At 38.9% G+C, this 21035-nt stretch overlaps 1 protein-coding gene across 10 annotated transcripts in view; it reads right to left on the reverse strand.

Annotated features, from left to right (window-relative positions):
* Positions 1-21035, reverse strand: part of MEGF10 (multiple EGF like domains 10) — a 340065-nt gene that overhangs the window by 164366 nt on the left and 154664 nt on the right. For 7 of the 10 annotated variants that reach the window (XM_054694471.1, XM_054694465.1, XM_054694466.1 and 4 more), the window contains one exon: positions 8494-8566. The exons of 1 other annotated variant lie outside the window; for it this stretch is intronic. The gene's annotated coding sequence lies outside the window, so the exon portion shown is untranslated. Of the gene's footprint in view, positions 1-3693; positions 4008-8493; positions 8567-18711; positions 19330-21035 lie in introns of those variants that run through there. 2 more of the 10 variants (XM_054694470.1, XM_054694473.1) reach the window with 2 other exon arrangements.

Here is a 21035-nt window from a genome sequence, read left to right on the forward strand (position 1 = left end):
ACTGGGTTGAGAAGCTGCCCGCAGCCTCTGCAGTGCCGGTTCGATCCCTGGCCACAGGGCGAGGGTCCCACATGGCACGCAGACCTCTCCTGCTGCCCGGTGCTCCCGTCAGCAGTGTGTTTCGTCAGTCTGCCTGTACTGTTCCCTGCTTTGGCTCTGGTGAATTCTCTCACCCTCCCGCGCTTCTGACTGTACCCAGTGCGTGTATAAATAAATACATAAATTTTTCTAAAAAAAGAGAAGAAAAGTGATCTCTCAAAATAAATAAATAAATAAACAGATAGATAGATAGATAGATAGATAGATAAATAAATAAATGCAAAAGCATTTTATAAACTGAAAGCACAAGACAAAAGTTAGTTCTTCTTTTGGCATCGGCACTTCCATTTTAGTGCCCTAACACTGTTGTTCACAACCAAAACTATCTCAAAGGTATGATAAACTCAAGTATTGTATCATAGTGTTGTCATAGTGTTGGACATGAAACGTTAATTCAGTGACAATTGGTTTTCCAATCTTAGGGACTTTCTATGTAACTATTGGGAGTGAAGATTTAGAATAAGGAGTGATGATCTCACCAATCAATTGGGAAACTATTCAGATAACAAACACAGGTGATACAATATGGTGAATGTCATGTTAAAGTTACCAAAGGTAGACTGGAATCACTTAAGACATCACTAAGCTTATGTGAGAGAATTAGGAAAAACTTCAGAGGAGAGGTCTTATTTGAACTGTATTCTAATGAAAGAATGGGTAGTAAGCAGTTGATTAGACAGAAAAGAGGAGCAAACATATTTCCGGGATAGGGAACAACATAACCATCTAGGTCAGGGAGGAGTGAAAGCAGACAGTGCATTCCCCAAGAAATAGCAACAATCTTATAGGACCAGAGGTCTGGGAAACATAAAATAAATCCAGACATGCAACTGCAGGCTTACTAGATCATTAGTTAGAGTTCAGGCTTAATGGTATACCAGATTCACTTAGGGATCTGCTCAAATGCAGATTTTTGGCTCTTATGTCTAGGGTGAGGTCCTGGAATCATTTTCAATAAGCACCCAGGAGAAATTGATGTTCACCATCTGGAGAGTCACTACAGATTTTTAAAGAAGGGAATGACATGATCAGAATTGTATTTTAGATATATGCTATTAGACACAGCAGACAGGTACAAGGAGAGTAAATCTATGCTACTAAATGAGCATGTAACTTGGGTTTGCATTAGAATCACCAGCACAACTTCTAAAAGCACAGACTATTCATACCTCACTCAGACTCACTATATTTGAGTCAGAGTGGAGGGACTAAGATTTACAATAGGTTGAACTATATAAAATCATCGTTTTAAGTATGTTAAAAATGGTAGAAATTTTAACATGTTTCTGATGTACACCAAAGTCTGAGAATAAGTGATGAAATACATTCAGAGTTAAATGCTTTTCCTTTTTATTAATTATTGGTGTCATCCCTCACTTTGTTTAACATGCATAATGGAAGAGACACAATTTATGTACCTAAAACAGTGTTAAAAGTAAAAAATCGGTTTCAAAACAATCACCAAGGAGGCAGGGCAATTAATTCAGGATTTAGAGACAGAAGGAACACGAGATTATCCTGCTCCTGCCCTACTTCCCAACACAAGTCTACACATGATGAAGTAGATGGAAGAAATAACCTGTTAGATGTTACTGATTATTATGTACAATTCCTCAAGAATATTTACATTTCATTTCAACAGGTATTGAAATCATTATAGCTAAAAAGCATTTGGGATTTAATTTATAGAGTGTTAGTGTCACATGAAATCCTACAATGCTTAAAGTGGTGGGAAGGAGAAAACGTAAAGCAAATCATGCATATCTTTTCTTAAAAAAACTCAATGAACTTAAATAATAAAGTAAAACAGTACCTGACATGTAATCCATGCCAAATGAATATTTATGGAACAAATGATCAACCCTTAAAAAATAACTTAAAGAAGTATATTATTGAAAGAAGTTTCTGACACAGTGTACTAGTTGTAAACTGAGTTTAGTTGTCCCACCTGCTAGTTCACCCAACAATGAACCCTCTTCTACACACCCCAGCCCTGTCACATGCATCTATTTTCCCTCTGAAAGAGCACCAGCAGAGTACCCAGAGCACCAGCAGAAAGCAATACAAAGATCAAATCTGAGCTACCTTTGAAAATAACATCACATCCCTGGTGGGAGTGAAGCCACTGAGTGCAACTTTCAAAGACCATCCAAATAGGAATTATAGCTAACACCTACTGATAGCTAATAAAAGTTATCTTATACCCATCAATAATAGTTAACAATATTAGTTCAATAATAGTATTAATAATGATAACAATAGCTAATATGTGCTATTATGTGCTTCCTATCTGCCAGGCTGGTTAGCATTCCACACATATTAACTCTTTAAATCCTTTACAACCCTCCCATGTAAACATTGTTATTATCATTCTGATTTTAAAGATGAAGAGAGAGAAACTGTGCCAAGCACATGAGTTGAGTCAAGTCCACCAGGTCCCACAGCTTTCCCCCTACTGGGTTCTTTGATCGAAGAGCAGTAAACAGAAATTCCCCTAAGCTAACATCTTGGACCAATCACAGCAAAAGATAGCATTTTTTGGGTAAAATGATCAGATCCCAGTCCTTTCATCCATAAAGAATGAAGTATCTTCAGTTGGGAAGACGATACACAAAGTAAGAACCAGACTATAAAGGAAAAAGGAAAGGAAAACCAAAAAGGTACATCATTGCCCTGCACCTTGGGATGGCTTCTGCAGCCTAAGACCTTCTGGGCTAATAAAATCCCAAACTTCAACTTTCCCTAAAGAATTTGGGTCCCTATGTGAGGATCTTTTCTAAGGAAACATCAAAGATAGCACTATACTTCTTTTACTCAGTGGTATCACTCTTACTTATCTTAGAAAGAAAAATAAGGACAAGGTATTTTTCTAAGCCAGGGGTAAAGCTCCTAGATTTAAGGAATTTACGAGAAAAATACCAATAGGAGCTAGATCTTTCTATGGTAACTATGGCTCGAAGCCTGTCCCTTTCACCAGTCCCTGAGGAGCCAGCATTTCAACCAGGAAGAAACTGCTCTGGTCTAAGTAACCAGCCTCTGACATCTCCTAAAAGACGCTGAGAACACAGGAAAGAGACAGCATTCTCAGGTTGTGTGATGAGCTATCTGCACAATCTGAATACCAAGTACAGGAGAGGAAAAAAAAAAAAAAAGTTTAGAAAACAAATCTAAATCCCAAGCAGAGAAGTAAAGATAATGTGGAAGGAAGAACCCAGTGAAACAGGTTTTCATCCCCAGTCTCATTCCCCACCCCACTCCCAAACCTACAGCCAGATATGACCCCCATCAACATAAAACAAACCCAGACGAAACAATACATGAAAGGAGGTGAAGCAAAATAAAATGCCTAATGGGAATGTCTTCCCTATGAAAACTACTCCAAGAAGCTCCCACACGTAGGCCCAAAAAAGACCAAATGCAAACAAACTGTAACAACAAAAAAATCCTTAAAAACATATAAACAACCCAGACAGTGTCTGTCTCTGTCCACCTCACACTGGACAGGGGTATGCCAATACTTCCCACCCATAAGAAAACATCCAGGGTCCGGACAGGGTCCAGTGGCTGCCAGAACTGAATTTGTTCAACTCTTACCCAGGTCCAGAGATCCTGAGATTCAGAAAATCGGAAATTTTCCGAATTTCCACCAAAGTCAGCTGAGAAACGAGTTCTGTTCCAAACAGCGCCTTTAGCTTCCAAACAGGGTCCCAGAAGTGAGATACTTAGCAGTGTCCCTTCAAGCTCAGAGGCGGAGACGCGGGAGGGGAGGCGAGTCTCAACGCGTTTCCAGACCCCCAGTTTTAAGTACCGAGAAAGTATTTGCAGCAAACTCGAACAAGGATTTACGCGTCTGTCCGGGGATGCTGGAGGAGGGAAGTAACCCGAGCCGGGGCCGGGATTCGAGCAGTTGCGGCTGCAGCAGCTGCTGCCACCGGGCCAGTGACCGCAGGGGCAGAGGGGGGTTCTCTTGGCGCCGCGCGCAGTCCCTGCTACGTCTGGTAGGATCCTCCCCTGAAGATTACTGCACCCCGATGGCAGGTCGCCTGTGAACGGAGCGGCTCCCAGCGCCCAGGAGTGACCCTGGCAACAGTTTGGCCTCGAAGTTGGCAAATCCTAGGAATACCGAAGGGGTGGCAGAAAGAGTGCCCGTGAGCGCCCGGGAGGGCGTCGAAGTCCGCGGGAGCCGTTCTAGACTCTCTCTGAGGACTTGGGGGGCTGGGAAAAGCATCAGAGGGGGGCCATCTGGGAGGACGCAAGTCCCCAGCGGTGCCAGGGACGGGGCGCTAATGTGGGACGCAGAAGGGCTGTAGGTGAGCTGGCCGTGCTAGATCACCGTGCGGTGCAGCCACGAAGTGGTTGAGAAGGTGTGGCGAAGAGCTGGGGTGGAGGAAACATTGAGGGGGCCTGTTTTACAGAGGTGGGGAGGAGAGAGAAACTCCCTGGACCCACCAGAAAATCCTCCCCCTCGCTCCCCACCCTTCTCCCACCCCCAAATCTGCGAGGCCCGCCAGAGATTTCTTGGGGAATGGCTCCCTCTGCCGACTTGCCAAGGAGGCCTCGGGAGACTTAATGACAGCAGGTTTGAATGATGAAAAGACCTTTTTCCAGTTGTGGGCTGGGCTGTCGGTGAAACATGGAATTTACTTCTCTGACTGTCCACCTTCTGCTTCCTTAGTAAAGAATATACAGAACGAACTAAGATCGCTCTAATGACCTCTAACGACGGAAAATTATTGTCTTCGGTGTAATTCTACCTTCCCTACTCCTCGCATCCCCCCAAAAAGATGCCATATACAAACCAGATAATTCTTTTTTTAAAGTAAATTTTCTTTAAAAAAAAAATATTTATTTATACAAGCACCGGGTACAGTCAGAAGCGCACGAGGGTGAGAGAATTCACCAGAGCCAGAGCTGGGAACAGAACAGGCAGACTGACGAAATACACTGCTGAGGGAAGCAGCGGGCGGCAGGAGAGGTCGGGGATTGAACCGGCGCTGCAGGCAGCCTCGCAACCCAGCGCTCAACCGTTGTGCCACCAGGGGAGGCCCCCAGATAATCCTCTTTTGAAGTTTCTCTTCCTTACATTAATATGAACTATCATTTGAGAGAGAACTCAAAATATGTATATGAGATCCCAGTCAGTAACAGCACCTGGCAAATCATCCATAATCAAAATTATGTTTGTATAAAAGGATAATTAGAATGAATGAACATTTATGTTTGAAGTCCATCACCACCTTCCTTGGTCACCTCCGGAAACACAAAGGGGAAGACTGTTTATGTGTGTTGTTTGTTTACGTTGTTTGTTTTTTTGTTTTACCAAGAATCACTGCCCCTACTTCTGGTGAACAGTATCCCCATCTTTCTCATGGAATCAGCCCTGCCACATGTCAGTGCCATATGAATGGGAAGTCAGTCAGGATGGTCCAGCTTTTTCCTATTCAGGAATGGGCACCTGACCTAAGCTGTTCTCCTTACCTTCTCTGTTAGGAATTTGAACTTTGATCAGAGCATAAGATTACATAATTTGACAAGGGCAAATAAATTTATATTTGATTGATCTACATGACAGTGTTTTAGAGACTATCAGTTTATTTATCTTAGTCCCCCAAACCACCCTGTTTTATGCATTATAAAACCTGGTTCCTCCACTTCCTTTGATTTTTTTAATCAACTTTATCGAGATATAATTTACATTGAATGTATTGCATTCATATTGTGTATAGTTTTCTATTTTTGTATTTCTTTTCCATCTTTGATCTTTTTAAGTATACAGTTTTATGTAAAGTTTTAACAAGGCATATGCCCATGTAGCCACTACCACAATCAAGACAGCGGACAACTCCAGCACCACAGAAACTTCCCTGGCAGCACTTTGAAGTTAGTTCCCAACCCCACCCCATACCTGGTCCACTGAGTTGTTTCCTGTAGCTATAGATTTATCTTTTCTAGAGTTTCTAGAATAGAATCACACATTCTACATACCTTTGTGTCTGGCTTCCTTTACTCACATCATGCTTTTGAGAGTCATAGATTTGTTTGTAGAGGCATTTTTTTTATTGATGAGTATTATCCATTGTTAGGAGATACTATAATTTTCTATTCACCAAATGTTGATGGGCCTTTGGGTTGTTTATAATTTAGTCTCAATATGAATAAAGCTCAATATGAACTTGTGTAAAATACTTTTGTGGATACATATTATTATATGATTACTTCACAGGAGTGGAATTTACTGGTTTATAAAATGTTTGAGTGGTTTATACCTGAACTTTGAGTAATTTAAGCAAAAAGAGGATTTATTGAGGAGTTATTTAGTACTCAGTGAAATGCTAGGAAGACTGGACTACTAGGTTGGGAAAGTCTGGAGGGACAGTGAAGTCCTATACCCAGAGCTATAAAATCACTCCTTGGTTTGGACCAGAAAAGTCCTGCCTCATCACTGGAGACCAGATGCTAAAGTTGTCATTAAAATATTTCCAGCTCTGGACACTGACTAAGGCAGCCATTGCTTCTAGGAATGAGATGTTACTGCCTGCTCTGAGCTATAAGAAAAAGAAAAAAATTCTGTTGTCTGTTCCAGTTCAAAGTCAAGGGCAGATGCACCTGATTGGCTGACCCTAAATCATACACTCTATGACCAGTTGCAAAGGAATCTAAAGAAGTATTTGTTCTTTGTACTTCTATCCTGCAAGGAAGGTTCTTCCTTTCAGCAAGTCTCATAAGCTGATTGCTAGTAACCTGTATGGTGCTTTAGGTAAATGAGGCAAATGCAATCCTTTAGTTGACAAAATTAAATTAAAAAGTCTTTCCTTTCTTGAGTGATTACTCAGAGGGAGAGCAATCCTGGATTTCAGCCCCGTATGCCCTCTCTGCCAGTTGCTTTTGTGTATTGCACAAACTGCACAATGGCTATGCAGATTCCCTGATCATAAGGTGAATGTTTCTTAAGTACAGAAAGGGGGTGCAACTGAGATGACAGATATATACTAGAGGAAGATACACAGGTTAGGGAGAAATATAGTTAACATATAATGAGAACATAGTTTGATTAAGGGCAGTGGAGAAATGCTGTCAAGAAACAGACAAGTGAACAAAAATGAGGCAAAAATTGGCCTCACCTGAGTAATCACTTAATGTGAAGCTGAACTACCATCACAAAATTGTGACAAGGAACCTCTTTTTATACCATGTGTGTAATTTCATCTCTGATGAATGGACACACTAAAAGGTACTGACACAGGATAGGCACATCTGAATCATCATGCAGAATTACTTGGGCCAGTGAAAATTTAAAGCTGTGAACTATGTTAATCACATTAATTCCCCTCCTGATTCTTAAAATAATTTCTCATACCTAAAACAAAAGAAAGTGTTAATTTTTTTCTATGTATTCATATTACAGTGAATAATCATTTGTTCTCAGTTGCCACAATTACTTAGTCAATTATTTGTGAAAGAAAAGTAGCATATTGTTTTAAGGTTGTATAGTAATCTTATATAAATTCTTTTATCTAAATATGCCTTATGATATTAAAAGTAAAAACTAGTAAATTATTCCCATTTTTATTATGAAAATAGTAGAAATGGTGAAAACAAGCCTTTGACTAAGCAGAGGGGAAAAGCAGATATGGTTCAACGAAATTATTTGTCGATAGCACCCTCCTGAATCAGATCAATTCTATTGTGCAGGTATTACATAGTCAGTGTTTCTGGGTTGGTTGACTTTGTAGATGCTATGTCTAGAGTTTCTTTCTACCATGGAGTAGAGGATTGAAAGTCTATTTTGAAACAAAGATAGAATGGGAAGAGAAGTATTTGACACAGAATATTGACAACACTATAAAATTTTGCACTAAACCACAACAGAAAAATGAGATAGTAGTCATTAATGGATATAAGAACAAAGGGGAGTTCTGAGGTGGGAGGAATTACTATGAATTTGTATCATGTTGGGAATGACCCAGTAGAAAATCAGTATGGGTGGAAAAGTGTTTCAGTGTCACTCCAACACTATTTCTGAGAGCTTTTGAGCATTTTAGCATCTCTTGTAGATGACTTTTCTAATCCTGGGTTCTTAGACCCAGGATCTTCTCTGTAATAATATTGTCCTCTACCCTACCTCAACCACTCCCTCCGTTGTTACACCCTAGATTTGTCATCATCTATAATTGCAACTTGTCCATAATTTCAAGAATCTCATTCTTCTATAACTATTTATCCAACTCTCTCATTCACTCAGTCTGGACTACCAATGCCAACAATTCTTTAAACACACTAGTATCCAAATCCATAGATCCAGTTACCTTTTTATATCGCTCAACTCTTCAAGCCCTTACATTCTTTCTAACACAGATCAATGCCTTTACCCCCTTTTTGTTTCATTTTACTCACTTGTCAAAACTCCAACAGTGGTTCAATCGAACTCTCCTTGTACTCCTTGGTGTTGTTGGTATAACTGAATAAGCTTGAGAAAAATAAAAATACAAGCATTAGTGGATATTGCCCTAAATTCATGACCACTAACCAACAGAACCTTGGTAGTGCCCAGCAAACCAACACTATCTCATTAGCTCATTTACACTTCCATCCTTTCAGATGGTGACCTCTCTTCTAAAATATCCAATATCTCATCTCTCATTCTACTTCTCATTTTGCTATTTCAGTGAGAAATTGAAATAGTTTGGGGAGAATCTCCAAAGCTTCTGCAACTACCTCTAGACACCTACCTTCATTTTTGGTCAGTTGCTTTGCCTTGTTTCCTGAAACTGTAAATGACCTGGTTGTACTCTCACCTAAGGAAAAGTTCTTCCTTTATGAACTAAATATACCCCCTTGGGTTTCCAAAATGACTATCTTTCCCCTCTCCTTCCTGCATCATTTATCCCCGCCTCTCAACAAGATTATTGCTTTCATTATTCAAAAGTATTGTTTCTCCCACTTAAAAATAAGTAAAAACCAGGGGAAAAAAAATAACACACTATGAAAGGAGAGAAAATTGAATCATCTAAAATGCTCCATTAAAACCACAAGAAATATAAAAAAGAGTGAAAGACAAAAGAAAGAACAAAAAAGGACAACAAATAAAAAACAGTAATGAATATGGTAAATATCAATCTGATGACATCAATAATTACTCTGAATGTGAATGATCTAAATGCACTACTTAAAAGACAGAATGTCACAGTTGATCAAAATACATGGCCCTGCTACATGTTGTCTACAAGAAACTGACTTTAAATATAATGACAGCAGAGATTAAAAGTAAATGGGTAGGGGCTTGCTTCAAGACAGCAGTGTAGGATAACCTTAATCACCTCCTCTTAAAGACACAATAAGTCTACCACTACATATAGTATAATTTACAAGGAAGATGACCTAAAAAACAGACTAACAGAGACCCCACAGTAAAGAATAAAAGGACAGCACCGATAAGGTAAGAAAGAAAGATGTAAGATCTTGCTTAGAAAGACATCGCCCCCACTGGGTCTACACAGTCTTAGTTGGGAAGAATTCCAAAATGTGGAACTTTTCCCCCAGAGAGTAGGGGAGGGTGATGCCTCACATTAGGCACCCCAACCTTTTGATTTAGCACAGCAGAGACAACGATCTAAAGTACTCACATGAAGGATTACCAGAAAAACACCCAGGAGAGTTGAAGAACTACAAAGAATGGAAAACCCATCCTTAAGGAAATTCACACATTCTCACTCACCCAGTAACCCAGTAGAGTAATACAAGTCTGAAAAATGCTTGAAAATAAGGGAAGGAAAAACATAAACCATTCTATGGCATCTGCCTCAGAGGTAGGAAGCTTTGAGGACAATTCCAAAGTTGGAAATGCATCTTGGCAACTTCATGCAACATTGCTAATTTCAGCACCATGAGTACCTTCTTAGTACCTTCTCTACAGGTTATCAAAGACTGTGGGTAAGTCCTGCTGAGAGCTCTACCCACACGATGATGTAATTGAGAGTCACTGCCTGGAATCTGGAACTACTATGTCTCACAGCCTGGAACAACAAAAGCAGCAGGCTACAGCCTAGCACCCCAAAGTACCGCAGGTCATTCCCACATCCCGCAGGCCGTGAACGTGTGGCTGAGCCATATTACAGCTCCACTTATCTACTGCACAATCGCAGCATACTGCAACTGGCATGGGCCATTCACTACAATTGCATGACTCCACTGCACATGGCCAGGTCTGGCCAATAACCACATATATTGTGTCACACTGACATAGAGGGGATGCACCTGCAGTACCTAGCTCAGGTGGCTATGGAGGACTGTGTTCCTCGATGTCACAGCATAGCACCTGCACAAGGCCATTCCTACAAGACCAGAAGAGGTAGTAGAGTTGGCTAATATACAGGAACAAGCAGAGAGATCCAGACAAAATGGGGAAACAGGAACTGCCCCAAATGAAAGAACAAAACTAAACTAAACTAAAAAAGTCTGTAAATAAATATAGGGACCTCCCTGGTGGTGCAAGCAGTTGAGCACAGTGTTGTGAGGCTGTCTGCAGCCTCTGCAGTGTGGATTCGATCCCAGCCCGGTGGGGAGATACTCACATGGCGAGGCAGACCTCTCCTGTCTTGCCCGCTGCTCCCCTCAGCAGTGTATTTCAGTCAGTCTGCCTGTTCTGTTCCCCACTCTGTCTCTGGTGAATCCTCTCACCCTCCCGTGCATCTGGCCTGTACCCCAGTTCTTGTATGCATGAATAAATAAATCTAAAAAAAATTCTTTTAAAAAAAAGAAAAGAAATAGGGCCTTCCTGTTGGCACAGCGGGTTGAGTGCAGCACTGTGGAGCTGTCCGCAGCCACGGCAGCACAGGTTCGATTCCCGGACAACCAGGGAGATTCCCACGTGGCTTGGCGGGCCTCTCCTGTTGCGCTCTCTGCTCCCCTCAGCAATGTGTTTCATCAGTCTGCCTGTTCTGCTCCTCGCTCTGTCTCTGGGGAATTCTCTCACTCTCCTGAGCCTCTGGCCTGTACCCCAGCTCTTGTATAAAAATAAATAAATCTTTAAAAAAAAAAAAGGAAGAAATATAAGCAAGCTATCTGAAAATTAAAAGTAATGACTATGAATTAGCTCAGTGGAAATGAATGGATGAACTAGGAAATTTAAGAAAGATCCAAATAGAACTTATGAAGCTGAAAAATGTAATGATAAAACTGAAGAAAACAATATAGGGATCCAACAGCAGACAGAATGAAGGAGAGGAGCAGATAAGTGAGCTGGAAGATAAAATAATAGAACTCACCCAGACAGAACAACAAAATGAAAAGTGAATTTAAGAAAGTACAGATACTTTAGGGAGCTCTAGAACAACACTAAGAGGAATAGTATCCACATTATTTAGGAGTTCTAGAAGGAGAAAAGGGGCCAGAAAAATTATTTGAGGAAATAATGTTGGAAAACTTCCCTAATATGAAGGAGAGAGAAGTCCAGTTACATGAGCCCAGAGACCTAAATAAGAGGAACTCAAAGAGATTCACTTCAAGGCACATTATAATTAAAATGGCAAAAGTTAAAGATCAAATCTTCAAAGCAACAAAAGGAAAGCAGCTTCTCATACACAAGGCAAAACTCCATACAGCTATCAGCAGATTTTTTTTAAAGATTTACTTATTTATACAAGAACTCGGGTATAGGCCAGAGGTGCAGGAGGGTGAGAGGATTCACCAGAGACAGAGTGGGGAGTAGAACAGGCAGATGGGCCGAAGACACTGCTGAGGGGAGCATCAGGTGAGATAAGAGAGGTCTGCCGCGCCATGTGGGATTCTCCCTGCCCGGCCCGGAATTGAACCCACACTGCAGAGGCTGTGGACAGCTTCACAGTGCTGCGCTCAACCGCCTGTGCCACCAGGGAGGCCCTATCAGCAGATTTTTCAAGAGAAACTTTAGAGGTCAGAAAGAATGGCAAGACATATTTGATATGCTTTTCGCCTTCTAATATCAAATATAATTTACTTATGCATTATGTTTATTGGTTGATATCCCTTTCCCCATCAGAATAAAAGCTTCTTTTTAAAAAAAGATTTATTTACTTATTCGTACAAGAGCTGGGGTACAGGCCAGAGATGCGGGGGGTGAGAGGACTCACCAGAGACAGAGTGGGGAACAGAACAGGCAGAATGACTGAAATACACTGCTGAGGGGAGCAGCGGGCGAGACAGGAGAGGTCTGCTTCACATGTGGGTTGCTCCCTGGCCAGCTGGGGATGGAACTCGTCCTGCAGAATTGCCTCATAGGCTGTGGATTGCTTCATAGTGCGGTGCTTAATCCCTTGTGCCACTAGGGAGGCCCCAGAATAAAAGCTTCTTAAGGACAGGATCTTTGTCTGATTTACTGATATATATGAAGCACCAAGAAGTATCCTCATGCATAGTAATTTCTCAATAACAGTGAATATATTTTAAGTAGAACTTTCATAACATAGAGGTTTTAATTTTCTACTTGGAAATTATCTTTTCTAAGTAGAAAATTGTTTTAAGATCAGGCTTCTGAACATGAATATCTTTAAGCCATTGGCCCAACCACAGAGTTGCATAAATACAGCTCTCAGTAGATTCAGTCTTATCTCTCAGATTATAATAATTATCTTACTCTCAGTACAAAAGTAAAGAAAGGGAGAAGGAGATGCAGATAAAGAATTAATTAATAAAGCCTTTAACTTTTCTGAAAACTGAGGGAATTATTATCAGCTTGCTTTATTATTTACCTAACTTTGCTCTCTGGAATATTAATATTATATCCCGGAGATAAGCCCATAATGTGTTCATACAAGTAAAGGACAAGTACCCTGAAAGAGTCTTTCCTTATACTTTTGTGCATTAATTCATTTTGGATCTTTCACATTCAGAATATCGTTCACATTAAAATAAAATATTGTTTTACCAAAAGACAGTGTTTTGGGAGCTTTTTTCATACTATATTAAGGAGAAGACAGTTAGGTTTATATAAAATTCTGGCATAAACAAGAGATTTGGACCAGTTGGCAAGGACTCTGGCTCTAGACCTGCTTGGCCAGCTCACCTACCATTGGGCAGCTCACCTACCATTTGGGAAGTTCTACTAAATTAAATGACACAGGAAGTCTCTCCATTACCGAAACACTCTTTTTAGGAAAGAGACATAGCAACTCCACATGTCGATGAAAGTCATGATAAATACACAAGTTTTAACATTCATTTTATGGTTACAAGTATGTTAATAATCTCTAAACTTTTCCCTTACCTATTTAATAGTATGCAATGGCTAGTGTAGGGCTTGTCTCAATAAACCCCTATAATTAAAATTAAATTTCCTTAAATTTTTCTATTAAATTACCAACAAGGACGATGGTTTCTGTCCCAGTTATTTTATAGCCAATAGTAAATTAAAGAAAATCAGGCTTATAATGTTCTGTTTCTGTACTACCCAAAATACATGATTATAACATAAAAAGTATGTGGATCCCAAATGAAAACGAGGGACTTTTTCTAGAGAAAAAAAAAAAGAGAATGAACGTAGACAAGCAAACAGTAAACATTACCATCCAACTACCAAAAAAAAAAAAAAAGGTAATCATTATCTTATATATTACCTCAAAACAAATTTCAGATATGTAAAATTGTGTTAAAAGAAATGACCCATTAAGATATTAGAAGATAATCTCAGGGACTATTTTTAAGACTCTTGTTTAAGAAAACATTTTCTGGGTCTCCCCTGATAGCGCAGGCGGTTGAGCGCAGCGCTGTGAAGCTGTGTGTAGTGCTGTGAAGCTGTCCACAGCCTCTGCAGCACAGATTAGATCCCTGCAGGCCAACAAGAATCCCACATGGCTTGATAGACCTCTCCTGTCTTGCCCGCTGCTCCCCTCAGCAGTGTATTTCAGTCAGTCTGCCTGTTCTGTTCCCCGCTCTGTCTCTGGTGAATCCTCTCACCCTCCTGCACATCTGGCCTGTACCCCCATTCTTGTATGCATAAATAAATCTTTTTTAAAAAAGAAACGAAACATTTTCTAAGTGTGACACCAAAGCAAAAACCTTTTTACAAAAGGTAGATTTTTCAATCTATTTTCATTTTAGAAGTCTTAATCAAAATATATCAAAATTAGAAACACTAATTAGTATACGTTGCCCAGATTGAACAATTATTTATGTTGTACCATAGTTGCTTCATCTCTCTCTGTGTTGTTAGCCATATTGATTCCACATTAAATGAAACACATGGAGATAGTTCACTTCTAAATTTTCAACACTGATTTCCAGAAAGTTGGAATATACTCTTACAAAGCCAAATTAGCTTTATCACACTTAACAAAATTGACAATAATTCAGTAACATCATCTAATATCTAGACATTCAGTGCTGTCCAGTTGAACTTTCTGCAATGGTGAAAATGTTCACGTATATGCCATTTGTTATAGTTACCACTAGTCACATGGCTAGTCAGCACTTGAACAGCTACTATTTTAATTTAATTAAGTTTATAATTTAAATAGCTACATGTAGCAAATGAACAATTTGTGGAACATAAAAGTGTATATAAAGTGCCTACATTTTCCCTGCGCATAACAGGTAATTAATAAATGTTGGCCTTGCTCTCTTTCAAATATATATATATATATATATATATATATTTGAGATTTATTTATTATATACATACAAGAACAGGGGTACAGGCCAGATGTGGGGGAGGGTGAGAGGATTCACCAGAGACAGAGTGGGGAGCAGAATAGGCAGATGGACTGAAAACACTGCTGAGGGAAGCAGCAGGCAAGACAGGAAAGGTCTGCCATGCCATGTAGGTATCTCCCTGGCCTGCTGGCATCAAACCCGCACTGCAGAGGCTGCAGACAGCTTCACAGCACTGCATTCAATTGCCTGTGCCACAAGGGAGTCCCTTGAATATGTTTTTAAACCATTATGTACAATATGTAAACAAACAGCTTCAAAAGAAGGTGTATGTTTGACCTTATAGAGTGCTTAAGACTTACTTAATGACAGAGAAGTAAAGGCCATAGATTTACATGAAGAATATTCCTGATCAAAAAAAATTATAATAAATTAAAAAACAAAATTAACAGGCAACTATTAATCAGAGACACTCTGCAGGGGAGAAGGAGGGAGAGGGATCAAAACAGGGGGTGGAAGAACACAAGGGACTATGGTGATGGTGCATGGGGAAACTGGTGGTGGGAATTTTACAGGAGAAAAGCATGCATTGTACAAAAAGGAAGAATGACACAAAATATACATATAAAAAAAATTTAAAAATAATGTTCCTGATCAGAACCAATTATTATCTGATTATATCCATAATTCATATGCAAAAATAATTCAAAAGAGTGCAATTATTCTGAACTATTCTAAAGTTGATATCTGTATCCTTTACATATATACTTAAGGAGTTAGAACACTCATTTCTTGAAATAGCTGGTCTTGCATGTTCACATTTCTTTCAAATTACCTATAGTGTATGATTAAGATTACATAGACCAAACCAAGATAATGATATTCAATATTGGGACTTATAGTTCAGCTTAGAAAGAGGATCTCTTTTTCATAGGACTGAAGCTATAAGGATTGAAGCTGGTGCTCCAGAGAGCTGCTTAATACTGAGAACAAAAGAGAGAAAAGTAGAACTGAGAAATGCAGAGAAAGAATTTCACTTGTCCTGGATCCAACCATGCCTGCCACAGATGATACTGACTGAGGAGGATCATGTCTACACTTTTCAGTTTATGAGCCAATAAATTCCTTGTTTTCTCTATGATTATTTAAATTGTGTTCCTTCCTTTCAAAATATAACAACCAAGAGAGCATGGAATTTGTAACGAGACAAACCAGATTCTGTTACATCTCTCATTCAGTTTCCACATGTAGAGATAATAACACCTTCTTGTTAGACATGTCATGAGAACTAAATGAGATAGTATATCCTGCAAGTGAGAGACACTCTGAATAGACTAGTTCCCTTTTTTAATTTCCCCTGAGAATTATTCTAATAGCACACCCTTGAGTTTTTCACACTGTTTTTCTTTTCTATTGCTCATTAAAAAGGTCTCCATTTATATCCATATGTAATGCTAGGTCATCTGGAAAGTAAAAATGGAGAGGAGCATTTCACACAATTGGTGATGCATAGCTTCATAAGTGAACCTCTAGTTTCATAAGAGTTTAGAGAACAATATTTGTCTTTGGGTTATGTGGACCCAAAGTGATAACTTTGAGTTTATATTGTTACAATTCTCACAATCTGTTCTTTTTTGGTTTCTGTCATCAGTGTAATATGGGGATTTAATATCGTACAGTTTCTTTTGCCTTCTGAAATGTAACCACGTGTAGACCCTCCTCTATTGACACTGAAGATTTATTTACCTTTTATGATCATACTGGATTTAAGTCAAGTCACTTGATAATCAGAAGGATATAATTAGCTAATCTTTTACAGGATTATCCAGGCTAAAATTTGACACAGTAAAATGCAGGAAGTATGTTTATGCTCATCTAAATCCTGGCATTAATAAAGGTAATCATATTATATAATTCATATTCATTTTCAAGAAAATATTCCTGGCACAGAGGATTAGAAATATGTTTACACTAAAGTTAGAATTCGAGAAAAGCAATCCTGCAGCTTACTTTCCATTATTGTTTTTCCTTTAACTAAGCTCTTAAGCAGAAATGTTAAAGTCTCCCAGATATTTAAACAGTTCAGTCTATACATATTGGTGCACTATGGTTTATTATAAAATATAATTGTAAAACCATTGCCAAGTTATCTCAATATCTTCAGAGTCATATTTGGAAATCTCTAACAAAGGCACCTGAGCTTAAATATTCACTTTAGCTCCTTATCTGTGATTATTCATCTTCCCCTTGAGATTCTGACTTAAGAGTTGAGGGTGATAAAATGATTCTAGACAGGTTTAGGATCTTTGAATAAAGGTAGATTTCTGCCTGCTTCTAGACACCAAAGAGGTAGCACCTTACCCCAGTCCCTCCTGAAAGCTAATATTTTGTTTGCTGGATACAACAGGTTATTTCCCAACTTTTCCTATGCAAAAGTTGGGAAGTTGCAAATTCCTATGAATTTCCTATGCAAAGCAGTAGTACTGACATAATGGAAAAGTAAAGTGAAATATTAAATTGATGGATCTGATTTCTATTATTACCTTTGTATTTAAAAAAAATTTTAACCCATGGACTTGCAGAAAATATTTCCTTCTTTATATTTCACTCTAAAGAGAGTCTTTAGTGGGATTTGATAGAAAATGTAACTGAAGTAATAGAAACAGATCTTAATTTTTCAATAAATTAAATATTTTGACTCCTTGTGAGCACTTCCAAATTTTTACAATATTTTTATTGCAATAACGTTACATTATAACATTATATATAATTCAGGTGTGCATCATTATAAATCAACATCTGCATATATTATGTTAAATTCACCCACTAGAAGTCATATTCTATCTTTCACAATACAGTTTACTTGACTCACCTACCCTCTTTCCAATTTCCTTCTGGTAACCACTAATTTTAGTCTTACAACTTAAATGTTCATTTTTTTAATTTTTATTTTTATATTCCCCATACAATTGCCACCCCCTTATTTTGACCCCAATCCCACCTTTCCCCACCCTCCCCATAGTGTGTCTCTGGTTCATAGTTGTTTGTTGATTTTGATTTTTTTTTTTTTTTAAGATTTATTTATTTATTTATACATGCACTGGGTACAATCAGAAGCCGGGAGGGTGAACGGATTCACCAGAGCCAGAGCCGGGAGCACAGCAGGCAGAAGGACCGAAGTACACTGCTGAGGGGAGCAGCGGGTGGCAGGAGAGGTCTGCGCGCCATGTGGGACCCTCCTCCGGTGGCCAGGGAGCAGCTGGGGATCGAACCGGCACTGCAGCCTGGCACTGCAGAGGCTGCGGGTAACTTCGCAACCCAGCGCTCAACTGCTGCGCCACCGGGGAGGCCCTGATTTTGATTTTTTTCATTCTTATAGTTATTCTTTTTCCTGGTCCCTTATTTAGGTTTTCTAGATTCCTGCTATGAGTGAGACCATCCGGTATTTTTCTTTTTCTTTCTGGCTTATTTCACTGAGCATGATCCCTTCCAGCTTCATCTATGTTGCTGTAAATTGCATGAGTTTATCTTTTTTTTTTTAGATTTATTTATTTATTTAAACAAGCACTGGGGTACAGTCAGAAGCGCGAGAGGATGAGAGAATTCACCAGAGCCAGAGCGGAAAGCAGAACAGGCAGACTGACAAAATACACTGCTGAGGGGAGCAGCGGGCAGCAGGAGAGGTCTGCGCGCCATGTGGGACCCTCGCCGGTGGCTGGGGATCGAACCGGGGCTGCAGAGGCTGCGGGAAGCTTCACAGCCCAGCGCTCAACCGCTGTGCCACCGGGGAGGCCCCATGAGTTTACCTATTTTGATTGCTGAGTAATATTCCATTGTGTATATGTACCACATCTTCTTGATCCTGTCATCTATTTTTGGGTATTTGGGTTGTTTCCAAACCTTAGCTATTGTAAATAGTGCTGCTATAAATACAGGGGTGCAGGTGTTCTTTGGAATTAATGTTTCTGTGTCCTTTGGGTAAATACCTACGAGTGGAATTGATGGATCATATGGAAGCTCTATCTTCAGTAGGTTGAGGAATCTTCACACAGCTTTCCATAGAGGTTGGACCAGTTTGCACTCCCACCAGCAGTGCAGGAGAGTTCCTTTTTCTCCACATCCTCGCCAACATTTGTTGTTGCTAGTTTTTTTAATATGTGCCATTATCACTTGTGTAAGATGGTATCTCATTGTAATTTTGATTTGCATTTCCCTGATTACAAGTGATGTTGAAGTATTCATTTTTTTTACTTAGTTTACTCATTTGTTTGGTTTCTCTATAAATCACATATGACTAAAATCATACGGTATTTTTCTTTTTCCATCTGACTTCTTTGACCAAGCATAATACCATCTAGATTCATCCAAGTTGCAAATGGCAGGATTTAATCTTCTTTTCTATAGCTTAGTAGTATATATTTTCAAGAAAAACCAGAATTCTTAGAAAAACTTGAATTCTTGAGAGTTTCACTGAATTGAGGTTCTTTCTTTCATGTCTTTTCTTCTGTCTTTGTTAATTGTTCCCTTCTCTCTTTCTTGTTCACTCACTCACTCACCCACTTGCTCACAGGCATGGGGATTCTGTCATCTTCTCAATAACAAAGCAAACTGAAACACAGACAAGTGTTAAGCAAAATGCATATGAAAGGAAATTATAGAATACTGAGACTGTACTGTGAATGGCATTTAATCCTAATTTTAACAATGTATACTGTTAGCAGAAAAATTATTGTCAAGGTGAAGAGAAGGTGATAAGTGTGCACATTTATTTGGTGTGTATTTGCTTTGGAGGTAGAAGGTGATTGGAATAGGGTCAGAAAGCTAAATCTTACCTTTGATTGTACGAAATGAATTGAAAATCTCTAAAACTAAGAAAAATAAAACTTAAGTAGCAAGAAAAAACCCTTTTGTTTGAAATTATGGATGCAAACAAGTAAAAACTACTAAAATTATTGACTTTGGGAATTATTGACTTTGAAAGTGGGAATCAGAAGCTGGAAAGAGTAAGCTGATTGCTGTGTAAGTTAACAGAACCCATCATATTTATAGTGTATGTATCTAACTGACAAAAATAAAGATGTAAATTTTAAACAAGAATATTTCTAAGTCCCCCCAAATTACACTATTTTCATTAGAATTGCATTAAGTTTAATAAATAATTTAGAGAAAATTGACACCTTTATGTACCTGTGTATTTCTCTCTAGAAATACGATTAAGACTTTCCAGGGCCTCCCCTGGTGGCTCAGCAGTTGAGCGCAAGGCTGCGAAGCTGCCCGCAGCCTCTATAGCACCGATTCGATCCCTGGCCGCGGGCAAAGGTCCCACATGGCGCGCAGACCTCTACTGCTGCGCTCGCTGCTCCCCTCAGCTGTGTATTTCATCAGTCTGCCTGTTCTGTTCCCCACTCTGGCTCTGGTGAATTCTCTCACCCTCCCGTGCTTCTGACTGCACCCAGTGGTTGTATAAATAAATAAATAAATCTTTTTTTTTTTAAAAAAAGAAATATGATTAAGACTTTCCATCACCAAATAATGTGTTACCATTTTCTTATTGTAGTTCCTAGGCATTTTTGTTGTTTGTTGCAAGGCATATTATTTTTCATAATTATAATGACATCTTTTTCCATTATATATTATAACTGATAGTGCTAATATTAATATTTGTAATACTGCTAAGCCACTTTTGCATTTAGGGAATAATTACTTCACTGAGGTGTAGTAATTGAATTCCTGAGTATTTTATTTTAAATGTTTGGATCTGTGCTCATGAGTATGAACTGTAGCTTTGTTATGTGCTAACTATGTCAGGTTTGGCTTCAGGATTTTGTTTGCCATGTTATAAGAATTTACACATTTCATGTACTTGCTTTGTAGCAGTTTTAAAGTCATGTGAATTAGTTGCTAAGTAAAGGGCATATGCCAAGAAAATAATCTGCCTCTGGGTGCTTTTCAGCTTTCTTCAGTAACATTTTTCTGTTCTGTCTCATTGCACTATAGTATGCAAAGATATGTGTGAGCAAGTTTTCATTGTAAAAAGTTAAAACTACACCTAAGTATAAAGGTTAAAAATGTGAGGTTCTATCTCCCATACCTCATTCTGAGCTAAACAGAGTTAACAGTTTAGTACTTCTGCTTCAGTATTTTTCCTTTGCCTTTCATATTATATGTACACACATGCATGTGTATGAAACTTTTCACTTTCCTTGGAAATTTTTCATGTATTTATTATAAAAATATGAAATACATGTACTTTATTTTTTAACAATTGTGTGGTATTAATCATTTTATGGTTTGCCATAATTTATTTAACTGTC

Source organism: Talpa occidentalis, unplaced genomic scaffold, assembly GCF_014898055.3.
Source record: "Talpa occidentalis isolate TD23 unplaced genomic scaffold, MPIMG_talOcc4v2.1 talOcc4.13, whole genome shotgun sequence".
NCBI lineage: Eukaryota > Metazoa > Chordata > Mammalia > Eulipotyphla > Talpidae > Talpa > Talpa occidentalis.